Here is a 12,399-nt window from a genome sequence, read left to right on the forward strand (position 1 = left end):
AAAAACCAGAATGGAAGGGGGAGGGTAGGAGCGGGGAGTAGAAAGGGAGATGAGCAAGAAGTCTAGGGCCGGCTTCACTAGTCTGTTTTCAAAAAAAAAAAAAAAAAATCCACTTAACTTATCATCTCAATCAAAAGTTACTATTTTATAACCGTCTCTATTTAAATAAAACTTTCTTAAAGGAATGTTGGGCAACATAGCATTTTGTGTTGCTTAAGCATTGAATTAATACATTTTACCCCATCCAAAGTAACTTATTACGATAAGGTTGATCTATTCTATGTGCTTCAAATGTTTCTTCATAGTTTGCAAGAGTTCATTGTCTTCTGTAATTTTTCTTTTCTATAAACATTGGCTTTTCAATAGCATCTTTAACATAAAGTGTCTTTCCATATTATTCCAATATGATATATTCTTATATGACATGTTTACCATGCTTTTTGAGCTAAATTACAAAACCTACCTTTTGAATGGGTGGATTAATATAATCTAGGGGAAAATACAGTTAACCTTCTTTTTGGACGGAAGCCAATCACGTGCGTCACATGTAACTTTTTAAGACATGATCTCCCCAAAATGCCCCTGTAGAGTAAAGTGCCAAAACAAAACAATGAAAACTGAAAAAAAGAAAAAAAAGAAAGAAAAAAAAAGGTTATATATATATATATATATATATATATATATATATATATATATATAAAGACAAAAAAAAAAAAAAAAAAAAAAAAGCAAAACAAAAGGGTGGTCCAACCAACTCCAAACCCTTTGGAGTGGATTCAACCACCACCATTAGCTCGACCACGCAATCCTTTATTTTGTTTTTTTTTTTTTTGGGTTTATTTTTTCTTCTTATTATTTTTTAACACTTAATGCTGGGGCCATTTTGGGGAGTTCATATTAGGGCACTTTTTTTTTTTTTTTTTTTGGGGGGGGGGGGGGGGGGGGGGGGGGGGGTTAAAGTGTATTCTTCTGTATAATATTTCATAATTATCTTGTCATCCCTCTTCATTAGTTGATTGAAAATAATTAAACCCTTGCTGGTTCACTTTAGTTTTGTTAGAAGTCATACGTTAAGATAAATATTGTCTTGAGCTTTTTGCTCTAACAAAAAATCACTTCACTTGCATATAAATGTAATTGTTGAAGCCTTAATTATCATTTTGAGTTAAACTCAAAATAAGAAAGTGTCTAAAGTGTCAGAAAAGAATGGTTGCGAAATGTGTCAGAAAACTTATGTTCATAATGATAGAATTTCTTATCCTTATTCTCCTAAGTATGCAAGCCAATGATTGTGCCCCTACCTCATTCTTTCTGTCTCTACCTCCCATCATGCCTTCTGATTCCTCAAAACTTCTTGGTGAAATTTTCTTTTGCCTTCATGAAGATATTGAATACAATTGCGCAAAAATTAAAAACACATGGCCATCTCCTGACTTTGAATATGAAACTTGTATTTTTCTTAGTTTTAAATACTGCTTACATAAGTATTTTCATGAAGACCGATTAGGGTATCATGTCATTTCATCTTGCATCAGAAAGGATTGCCTCCCAAAATCAATAATTGGAGCCATCGTTACTCGAAGTGTCCAATTCGTGAGTTGTTTATTGGAATGTTATAAAGAATATCTCGAGAAAGCCTTACGGGTAAAGAGTTCCTAACTACTCTCTCTATGTCTTTCTCTTATTTGAATCAATACACATAAACATCCTCCACGATTCTTAGGCTATTTTACCATGTGGATTTTCTCAAATCTCAACTATTGTTTTCAAATTATATAATCCAGATTTTATCATATTGGTTAAATGTCTTTTGAAATCTTAGGCTATTCTACCATGTGGATTTTCTCAAATCTCAATTATTGTTTTCAAATTATATGAACCTGATTTTATCATATTGGTTAAATTTCTTTTAAAATATACTAAATACTAAATGATAAATGTTGAGTTGATAGAGGTGATAAATGCTAATAGGACAAGTTCCAAAGCATTTAATTTGAAAATATTTGTTGAAATTTAAACAAAGTTACATGATAGATTACCCTAGGAATTACAAAATAGCAATAGAAGGTTCATTATGAATTATATTTGTTCATTCACCATAAAACATTATATATTTATTCTTTTATATGAATCTTAATGTGTACTAAAAGCTTATATTCATACACCGTTTGTAATTAATTTGTGAAATATTTAATTTTTAATTCCAGTACCTGAAGAAATTCCAAAGAAATTTGCACCATTATCATAACCCATAATTGTCATTATTTCCCTTTTAGTTAACAAACATATTGATATATATATATATATTTGTGTTGATCTAGTTTTCTATGTTAAATAAGTATAGATTGCCAAATAAATGGTAAAATAGGGTGCTAAGAAAAAGACCAAATAGAATAATTTCATTTGAATTGGAGCAATCAAGTTCTCATTTTAGTGTACTCTAACAATATTGTAAGACATTTGGAGCAATGAAAATTTTGAATAGTATTTAATGTCAAAGAAATTACTTCTTTGTTCCTTCTAGGGGTTGTCACTAAACCCTCAAGTTAGTTGTTGGTGGTTGTAGACAATTGAATCAATGGGTGTTGACTACTAAAAATTCATATAAGATCTTACACCTTACCACCAAATCATAACAAGATCTTACATTGTGCCTCTAGGTTTGGTGGTAGGGCTATTAGATCAATGTGAGATTTGAAACCCGCCATCAACTGAATGGCATGGATTTGTTAGGTCAAGCACCCTTGTTGGAAATGTTTTTTCATTATTGACTATCGTTAGATCAACCGGCCAAAAATGATCATTTTCTCTTGGTTTTGTTAGGACCTTTTTGGAATTGGGGTCGGGTTTATTATGAGTAGGGAGAATCAAGCCCAAAACTCATGTTGACTTGGTTGATTGATGGTACCGGAGCACTATGGCCTATAGTCAAATAGGTTATCACATGAGTTCTCATAAAAAGGGACAAAAGGGCCCACATGTGATATTGACAATATTTTTGTTGCAAGCAAGTAGTGATATGCCTTGGAAATGACATGGTTCAATAATATTATGGTTCTATACTGAAGTGTTTAGCAAAATTATGGTTCAACAATGATATAAGTGAAAGACAAATACTCCATGAACTTCATCAAATATCATAATGTTCAAGAGGGTGACCATAACAAATACATATGAAATAAAGAAAGTAGGGAGTGACTACGGGAGAAAGGATGTGACCAAGTAGTTTAGGCATAAGGACAACCTTTTCCTGGTTCAAAATAGAATGACCAATTTTCTAACGGTGGCATGGATGGCTCAGTTGCCTTTTAGTGGGGTAAACTTTATCCCCCTCCCTCTTGTAAGGTTGGCTCCTCTCGAGTGCTGTCGGTGATTATGGTTAAAGAACTTCTACACTTGCTTAGCCTATTTTAGGGTTGTATGGAAGTGTTTAAGGCCATGAGGCTACTCTCGTATATTTACTTTCTCACTTTCCTACTACAACTTTCCACTTTATTGCTCGTTACGTGTTACTCATTTTGTGGATTTGTGGTTGTGATTGTGAGTTTCTCATGTGATGACTTTGCCCTTGCTATGAGGATAGTTTCACCTTATATAGGTGAATAAATCACTCGTCCAACTGTGGTGCAAAAAACGATTGATGATATCATCCATTACCCTAAGTCAGTGGACCACTTGATAGATAGGTGAAGAAAATATGGATTTCTACAAACTGGTAATGCTTTAGGGTTACTCCCCTTTGGAATTTCTTTCTAATATGTGCAACGTGTAGGAAATGGTGATTAAAACCTTATATGAGGCATTAGTGGTCGAAAACACCTTAGTCAAAATTAAGATGGGATTAGCTTGATGCTTTATTTTGTCCATCTCTGCTGCCAAACCTCTATGAGACCCATCATTGTGCCATGCCACACTGTGTGGGGTCACCATGGATGAAACAATAGTCTCGTTTGGTCACATTGTAACACCTCACTTCAAATAATAAGAATTAAATTCAAAACTTGGGAATTAGTAGATGTATATACGAGGATTAGAAGAAGTAAGTGGAATAAGACAATAATTAATTAACATGGGTGTTTGGACAAGGGATTATTGGAGCAATGAACGTGTTGGACACTTAAACATTTTACAGTAGGAAGTCTCGTTCAAAATGGGATTCTTGCTCATCCGACATGCCATGAATCACCAAACATGCCCTAGCTTGCTTTTGAACGTTGTATGGATAAGTCTACGTGTTCAAAATTTTAATGTGCATTCAAATCAGACGCTTCCAAAATGTGAAAAATGAGGGAGCTAGGGTTTTAAAGGCATGTGGCCACCCCTCTCCCCTCATTTTCACTCCACCAATCACCTAGACAGAGAGAAAATGAGAGAAATAGAGGAAAATGTGACAACTTTAGGTGTTGTTGGAGCAAGAAGGTGTAAATAAAGCTTTAAGGGTAAGTATCTAAGCTCTCTCTATTTACTTTTATGAAGTGTGAAATGTTTTTTCTACGCATGGAGTTGTATTTTAAGATCTTGACATGTGCGATCGCGTGTGTGGAATATGTTTTTTTTTTTTGTTGAAATAGTGGAAGAGAGGGCCTCCTTAGTGGATGGGAGGGGCTTTTAAGACATAAGCACTACATAAATGAGTCGTAGTGCAATTTTAAGAAGATAGATACTATAGGGTAAATTGAGGTTTTATACTTAAGAGATCAACTAAAGATATGAAAAATTTGCAAACAAAGAAACCAATTATTATGGATCAAGATTTGTTAAGGAGTTCAACGCTTAAGGTAAGTAAAAACATGCAAGTGAAAAATACAAATCTTATTGCATGGATATTTACAAAGGATAATTGTGAAATTTTACTAAAGCATGAAATGTTGTATTTTCATATGATGTGAGCCCAAGATACTTTATTGAATACATATGTTTCTAAATTCTTTGTTTGGAACCACCTATTTTGGATAAAAAAAATTCATGTGCAAATGAAAGACTTGATTATGGTATGTTTCAAAAATAAATAGCATATTTACTATGTTGTGAAATGTTACGATACTATATGAATGATGATGTTATGATATGTTATGCGAGAACACGTGTAATTTTATGATATATGAGCTTGACCCTAAGGCATATTATGTTTAAACTAGATTCGTGTGGTATGTATGTTTGTATGTATGTATCATTTATAGCCGGTGCTACAACAGTACTGTGTGAGGCTACCATCACGTGTATCCTAGGTTGAGTGAGCGATCCAAGGCAAGCATTGGTCGATCAATAAGGGTATGCAGTATGTTGTGCATTTCCCGTGGCCACAAGGGTGTACCATGACATTCTATGGAATGTGCCAACCTTGATTGCACAAGGCTTAATTGTACTTGTACGTCCAAAGGGAAGAGTTATGAAGACAATGTAAATTATATGCATATGCATGTTTTGTTATGTCTGTGAATTTTATACATAAAAAGTAAAAATGTCTTAGTTCTTGCCTTGTTCATATAAATTATGTTCCCTTTGTATTTTCAAAAAAAAAAATGTGTACTTTTAAGGGCTTGGTGGGAAGTGTTGAACTAGTGTGTTTATATCAATGGCTTATCTCGTAAATGAATTCCTTGTGGCATTTGCTTACTAAGTTGTGGACTTACCTTTTTCAGCTTTAAAACCATGTTTTATAGAGGATCCAAGATTAGAGGATGGACAAGCAGATCAGGAGGTAATCGCAACTACTTATATCATTATGGTTACTGTGTTAATTTATGCTTGGGGGACTTCATGTGGTTATGCTGACAATGGATATATGGCACTTAGTACCCTTTTGCATTATACTGAAGTTATTTACTATTTAATAAGGACTTATATTAAGATATGATTTAGACTTGGTATGTGTTTGCACTTATCGACTTATGAATCGCATGTAATGTTATGGTATTATATGATGGCTATTATTTAGATGCTCTGGTTGGTATTCATTTGATGATGCTAGTTGACACACACACACACAATTATGTCGATAAAGCATAGTAGTAGCATTCCAAATTATATAAAAGGGTCAAATATTTTGCGGGCATTACACAAATCCTTACCTACCAAACCTCTATATCCTTTCTTCCCCCATAAGACAACTTATTGGCTTGGTTCACGGTTTCCATGATGATGTGCAAATTTTACTCGCAAGCGCACGAGTCGTATGTAGCTTAGTGCATGCAAGTGCGAGATCGTATCCACAGGAAAATGTGTGCAAACAAATGAAAATCAATTTCTATTTAGATTAATTCTATTTTAACCTAAAGCCGCGTTTTAGATTTTTTTTAAGAACAAAGAAATAAAAATGAGTAAACAAACACAAAGAAGAAAAACACTAAGGTATCGGAATCCACCAAATCAAATCAAACACCATACTCTTGCATTTTATTCATAAATTCAATTTAAAAGAGCTTGACATTCGACTTCTTAAACAAAGCGTGAAACCATTTGATGAATCCAACTCAAAAACAAATCACAATGATTATCTCTTAGAGTAGAAATCATCCATTGTATCTGTTTGTCAGACAAATCACAATGGATATCTCAATCTCAAAGAAATCAATCGATGTATCCATCGGTTGAAACACAACAAATATCCACTTAAAATAAAATTCTCAATCTAAAGAAATAAATCCATAAATTGAAATAGAACTCGAATATAAAATGATAAAAAAAACATCAAATCTATGAACATCATGACAAGAATGTAGGTGTTATCATTGATGAGGTTTCATCCTCAACCTTAGTTGAGGATTTTAGCCTCTCATGACTAAAAACACCGAACAATTTTGAAATGAAAACATAAAGAAATAAAGTAAAATGACGAAGAAAGAAGGAAGAATAGAGACTAAATAACTTAAAATAAATTAAAGGAAATACAAAACAAGTTTAAACTTACAAAAGAAAGAACAAGACGAGAGCTAAAACAATGTCCTGAAGAAAATTGATATAATACGATGATCGATGAAAAAGTTGTGCATATCATGGGGTTTTTATACCAAAACATTAGGTTAAACCCCATATTTTTCAAAATGACACATCTACCCCTCAAAACCCTAATAAGAGAAAAGAATGCTAGGGTTTGGAGTCATATTTTAAAAATGGCACATTTACCCCTCAAAACCCTAATAAAAGAAAAGAATGCTAGGATTTGGAGTGACTGCAGCTGCTCGGAGTAAGAAAATTCGCGTTCTTATATTGTGGGGGCACTTATAACATAGAAGACGTTTGAATTAGGAAAATTATATTTCACAATGATTTGTATTATTCTGAATTATATTTCTAACGCCACTAATTTCACCTTAATACGATACTTGAGCTAAAAGTTATGATCAAAATAGTATGACTTGTGCAGATGCTGAAATTTAATCCAATTCGATTTTGATTCGAATTAGAGAAATTTGATTTAATCTTTTCATTGACTTGGTTAAACATAACCATATTAGCTAGGTCTTTTCAAAGTGTTCTTTGTTCCAAACTTTGCATTTTTCACTTTAAAACTGTCATTTTTCTCTTAATGATCTACAAAATACCAAAATACAAAAACTAACCAAAAACATTAAAAAATAATAAAAGCTAAAGGTTTAACAAATGTGAATTAAGGGGTACAAATATAGTGTGTAATGACAGTTTTATATGTACAATGCAATAATATGATGTAATGACAGTTTTATACACACAATGCAATAATATGATGTAATGATAGTTTTATACGCAAAGTGCAATAATATGATGTAATGACAATTTGTAGGTATCATTTCTGGCAAACTCTCATGAGACTTCACTCGTCCACTAGGGAGTCCTAGAGTTTTTGAAAGGCTTATTGCATATGCTAAATAGTGTCGTCTGAATTCCAACTCCGTGTCGAACTTGGAGTAGCTTGACCTAACCCCAAGCTTACATTTTGCTAGTCCCTTGGCAAAAGAAAATGAAAAATAAAATCAAAGCAAGAAACATAAGTCCGCTATCGTGGGAGAGATGATTGCATTTAACATATGCAACAAGCCTTTTAAACCCTAGGACTCCCTAGTGGACGAATGAAGTCTCATGAGAGTTTGTAAGAAATGATACCCACAAACATTTTAGAGCACTTGTTGTTTGATAAACAATGATTTTCACACAAATACATGGTTCATATATATATCATGAGTAGGTTTAACAAAATGAATATCACATCAACATCAAAATATCCAAAATCAATCAACTCATAGCTGAAAAATTGAGACAACACATGTTTAAATAGGTGTAAGGTGTGATTAATATAGATTCATGAGGTTCCAATTTTTCTCAAAGATTGTGTACCAAAAAATTCATAAAAAATTTTGCTAGATGAAAACAACCAAGGCTTAAATCTCTCTCTCTTTTTTTTTTTTTTTTTTTTGGCTTTTGTGTGTGTGTGTGTGTGTAGGTTGTACAATGCTTAACTCCCTTAAGCTTTCTAATTGACTTATATAATGAGTGTTGGGCCAATGACTCGGGACTCCCAAATTAGATGGTTTTAGGGCACTAGATGTAGAGACATCCCTAAGGGCCTAATTACTCAAGTCAAAAAGACTATGAAGTCAAACTAGCCTTATACAATCAACAAAATTGAATTTCTCATCTTTTTACGTGAACGCTCAATGCTTAGTAAGACAAGTAGTCCGGTTACTCAATGAGAACTGAAATTGATGATTTTTTTTTTTTTTTTTAATTTAAGCCAATGTTTCATCAATAAATCAACATACAAACTTCAAGATACACATTCCTCAATTCAAATTTCAAACCTCACAGACCCTATGCGAATGTGCTTGTGAAAATCAATTCAAACAAGTAAAGTCTCTCTAATATAACAAATGAGTTAAAAGATTTAGATTTCTATAGACATGCAGTGTTCAAGATGTTAAACAAACCAATGATATGCAAACCACAGTTGCGTTGTAATCATGCTTAATCAACAACCTAGTGTTGTGCAAATTATAATATACTCGCAAGTGCACGAATCGTTTGCAATATAGCGTTATGTAAGTGCGAGGTCGATCCCACAAGGAATTGTGTTGCGAAAATTAATCTCTATTCAAACTAATCATATTTTAACCTAGTTCCAAATTTAGGGTTTTTAATAAAAGAAAACATAAACAAAATAAATGAAAAAAAAAAAAAAAGGGTCTAGGGTTTTGAAATCCACACTCACCAAATCACAACAACCTAATCTCATGCTCATCACACATATTTTGAGGTTTTCATATGCAAATCTTAGGTATGTTCTACTTTTGCTTCAAAAATAGTTTAAATCATTTAATGAATCCATTCTTCCACAAATCACAAAAGATATCTAGTTTCAACTAAATCATCAAATGTATCCATAGAATGAAACACAATGAATATCCAACATACATGAAAACCCAAGCCATCAATTTAATGAAACTATATCAAATCATCACTTGTATCCGGAAATCACAAGAGATATCCAAAAATAATCTCAAAAACCAAAATAGAACAATGAGAAATCAAGCCCATAAACTCAAATAGCATAAACAAGCATGAAACTCAGTTTCTATTCACTGGTGAGGTTTCATCCTCAACCCTAGATGAAAGTATTAGCTAGACATGAAGAAATAAAGCATAAATAAACTACAAGAATGCATTAAAAACGAATAAACTTACAAAAGATTGAAGTTCTAGGTCAAAATCGACCCAAAAATCCTAAGATACAGTGAAATCGGCCCCTAGGGCACTCCTAAGCGGCCTCCTCCGCGGCTCTCCTCTAAAAATGAGAAAAGAATGATATTTATAGAGTTAGCTAGGGTTTCTGAAATTCCAGCTCCGCATAAATTCGATCGATCGACATCGGAAAAATTTCGATCGATTGAACTTGAGATTCGATCGATCGACTTCACAGCAATTCCAAATCTCTAGCTTTTATGCATTTTCACTTGAAAATAACCATTTTTCTCTTTATGTCCTACAAAAACGTAAAATCACCAAAACTAAACAAAACATCAGAAAGTAATAAAGCTAAAGGTTTAACTAATGTAAATTAAGAGGTCCAAATATACACTTTTTGGCACTCATCACCTAGCGCAATATATATATATATTTTTTTTAAAAAAAAATTTATTGAACAAAAAGACAAATAAAAACAAATAAACAAACAGACAGAGTGTTTTTCCATACCCCCAAACTTGAATTACACATTGTCATCAATGTGTAGTATAGAAATTCATTACCAAAAGTAAAGAAACATCAAAGTGTGAAAAAGGTCAAAGTTTCCCCTAAACTTAAACACGAGCACACCTGTCACAAACTAACAGCAATATTTCTCACAGAAACACAGATCACAAGGTCAATTGCTATTAGAAACAAAAGAAAAAAAGACACAAATGAAATGAAAAATGACTACAAGAAAATGTGCGGAAAATAAAATGGAAAAGAAGAGTTACTGCACTTTCCCCGATCATTGGGATGTCCAACTAATCCCTTCTACTCTTTCTTCTTTAGAATTTGATAGCCTTCTGGTAAAATGTTTTATCATCTCAGGTAGCCTAGTTGCTTATTTCGAATGATCTTCTTAGGAAGATAATTCCTAGATTTGTGACCTTGTATGCAGAGATCCTTGACAAGTTTATCATAAGACGGCTCTTTGAGGCATTGAAGAACTGAAGCTTGGGGCTCATGAAGTGTCTCAAATGGGCTTGTGATGAAGAAATGAGCTTCAGTACTCATTTCCTTGTCATTGGACAAATTTGGAGTTGACGGGAGCTCAATTTGCTCTAAGTGCTTCTCTTTCTCTTCCTCCTCATTGTTATCCACAATTTCCTCGCTCTCAAGTATGGTGGTGGCCGGGACATGTTCATGACAAGAGTTGCTGGATTCATCTTCATCAATAATGTAGTTCCATTTAGCCATCAACTGACTTTGAAACTCTTCATACTCCATTCTGTTGAATTCAGCAACCAGATAATCAAACTGTCATTCCAGCTTGGAATCGCTTGGCCTGTAATCTGCAGGAAGGCTTTGAGAGTATCTTCAAGAGTGGACTGTGGTACCAGTTGATTGTAGGATGAATGATGGGAAGTTTGGCTATCGAATTGCGAATATTCAAGATGGTGCAGTTCATGGCATTGGGGAGCATAATTTCCCGTGGCTTGAGTTTGCCACGCGAAATCAAAATGGTTGCTCTAGTCCGGGTTGTAAAAATTGAAATTTGGTTAATCCCGGGCTGGAGAAATTTATGTTCATTTGCTCATATGAAAAACTGGAGTGTTGTCCCCATGATGGACAATTACTCGAACTATGATAAGGATTAGAGCAATATGAACATGGTCCATATGGGTGAAATTAGGAGTGTAGTTGGTAGGAGCGGGTGTCTTACCACTAGGCGAAACATGTTGTGCAAAAAAATTATTAAAATCATCAAATTGAAATTCCATGCTTCACTCCCACTCTTTAACATGCAAATATCCCATATAAAATATCAACCATCCTTCGTTTTTTTTTTTTGAATAAAAAACAAAAAAAAAAAAGGAAAAAAAGAAAAAAGAAAAAGAAAATGCAAGTGGGGTAAACAAATTTATTCTAAGTTCAACCAGGTTAGTTCCCAAGAAAGTGAGGGGGTCACAAGGACACTCTTACATCCCAGGACTTTCCTAGACATTGCATTCTTGGATAATGCCATAAGCCCACACTAGCAAATTTTTTTTTTGATAAAAACACATAAATAAATAAAAAGAAAATAAAACAAAAATCTACCTAAACTAGTAGAAAAATAAAACCAATTTAAACAAAAATCAATTTCCACAAAAAATTCAATTTCCCGGCAATGGATCCAAAAACTTGTTGTGAGTTTTAAAATACTCACAAGCATATGAATCATTTGCAATATAGTGTGTGTGCAAGTGCGAGGTCGAATCTACAGTGAATTGTGTTGCGAAAATTAATTTTTATTTAAACTAATTCTATCTTAACCTAGTTCTGAATTTTTAGAATTTTTTTATGCAAAATAAATAACTACATAAAATTGAATTAAAAACAATTAATAAAAAAAATTACTAAGGTTTTATAATTCACCTCGACAAATCAAAGCATATATTCTCATGTTTGTTCATACATCTTATGTAGGTTCTAATTTTCATAGAATTACTAATTGAAAAATTCAATGAATCCATAATTTCTACAAATCACAATGAATATCTAATTTAATTCAAAACTATGCAATGTATCCATTTGATTACCAAATCACAATGGATATCCAAATTAAATCAAAAGATTCAATGTATCTGTTGGATGAAAAACATTGAATATCCAACGTTTATACATATATTAATCGAAACAATCAATTAAAAAAATTCTAATCCTTTAATTGAATTGAAATAAACATACATTCAGATTATATGAACAAAGCATGAA

General features: G+C 33.0%; 1 long non-coding RNA gene across 1 annotated transcript; it reads left to right on the top strand.

Moving 5' to 3' along the window:
• Nucleotides 1–1,074: 1,074 nt before the first annotated feature.
• Nucleotides 1,075–5,944, top strand: LOC133880355 (uncharacterized). The gene is made up of 2 exons (XR_009902245.1): nucleotides 1,075–1,644; nucleotides 5,643–5,944. It is a non-coding gene; the product is annotated as an uncharacterized LOC133880355 (long non-coding RNA).
• Nucleotides 5,945–12,399: the final 6,455 nt, after the last annotated feature.

Source organism: Alnus glutinosa, chromosome 10 (genome assembly GCF_958979055.1).
Source record: "Alnus glutinosa chromosome 10, dhAlnGlut1.1, whole genome shotgun sequence".
Lineage (NCBI taxonomy): Eukaryota > Viridiplantae > Streptophyta > Magnoliopsida > Fagales > Betulaceae > Alnus > Alnus glutinosa.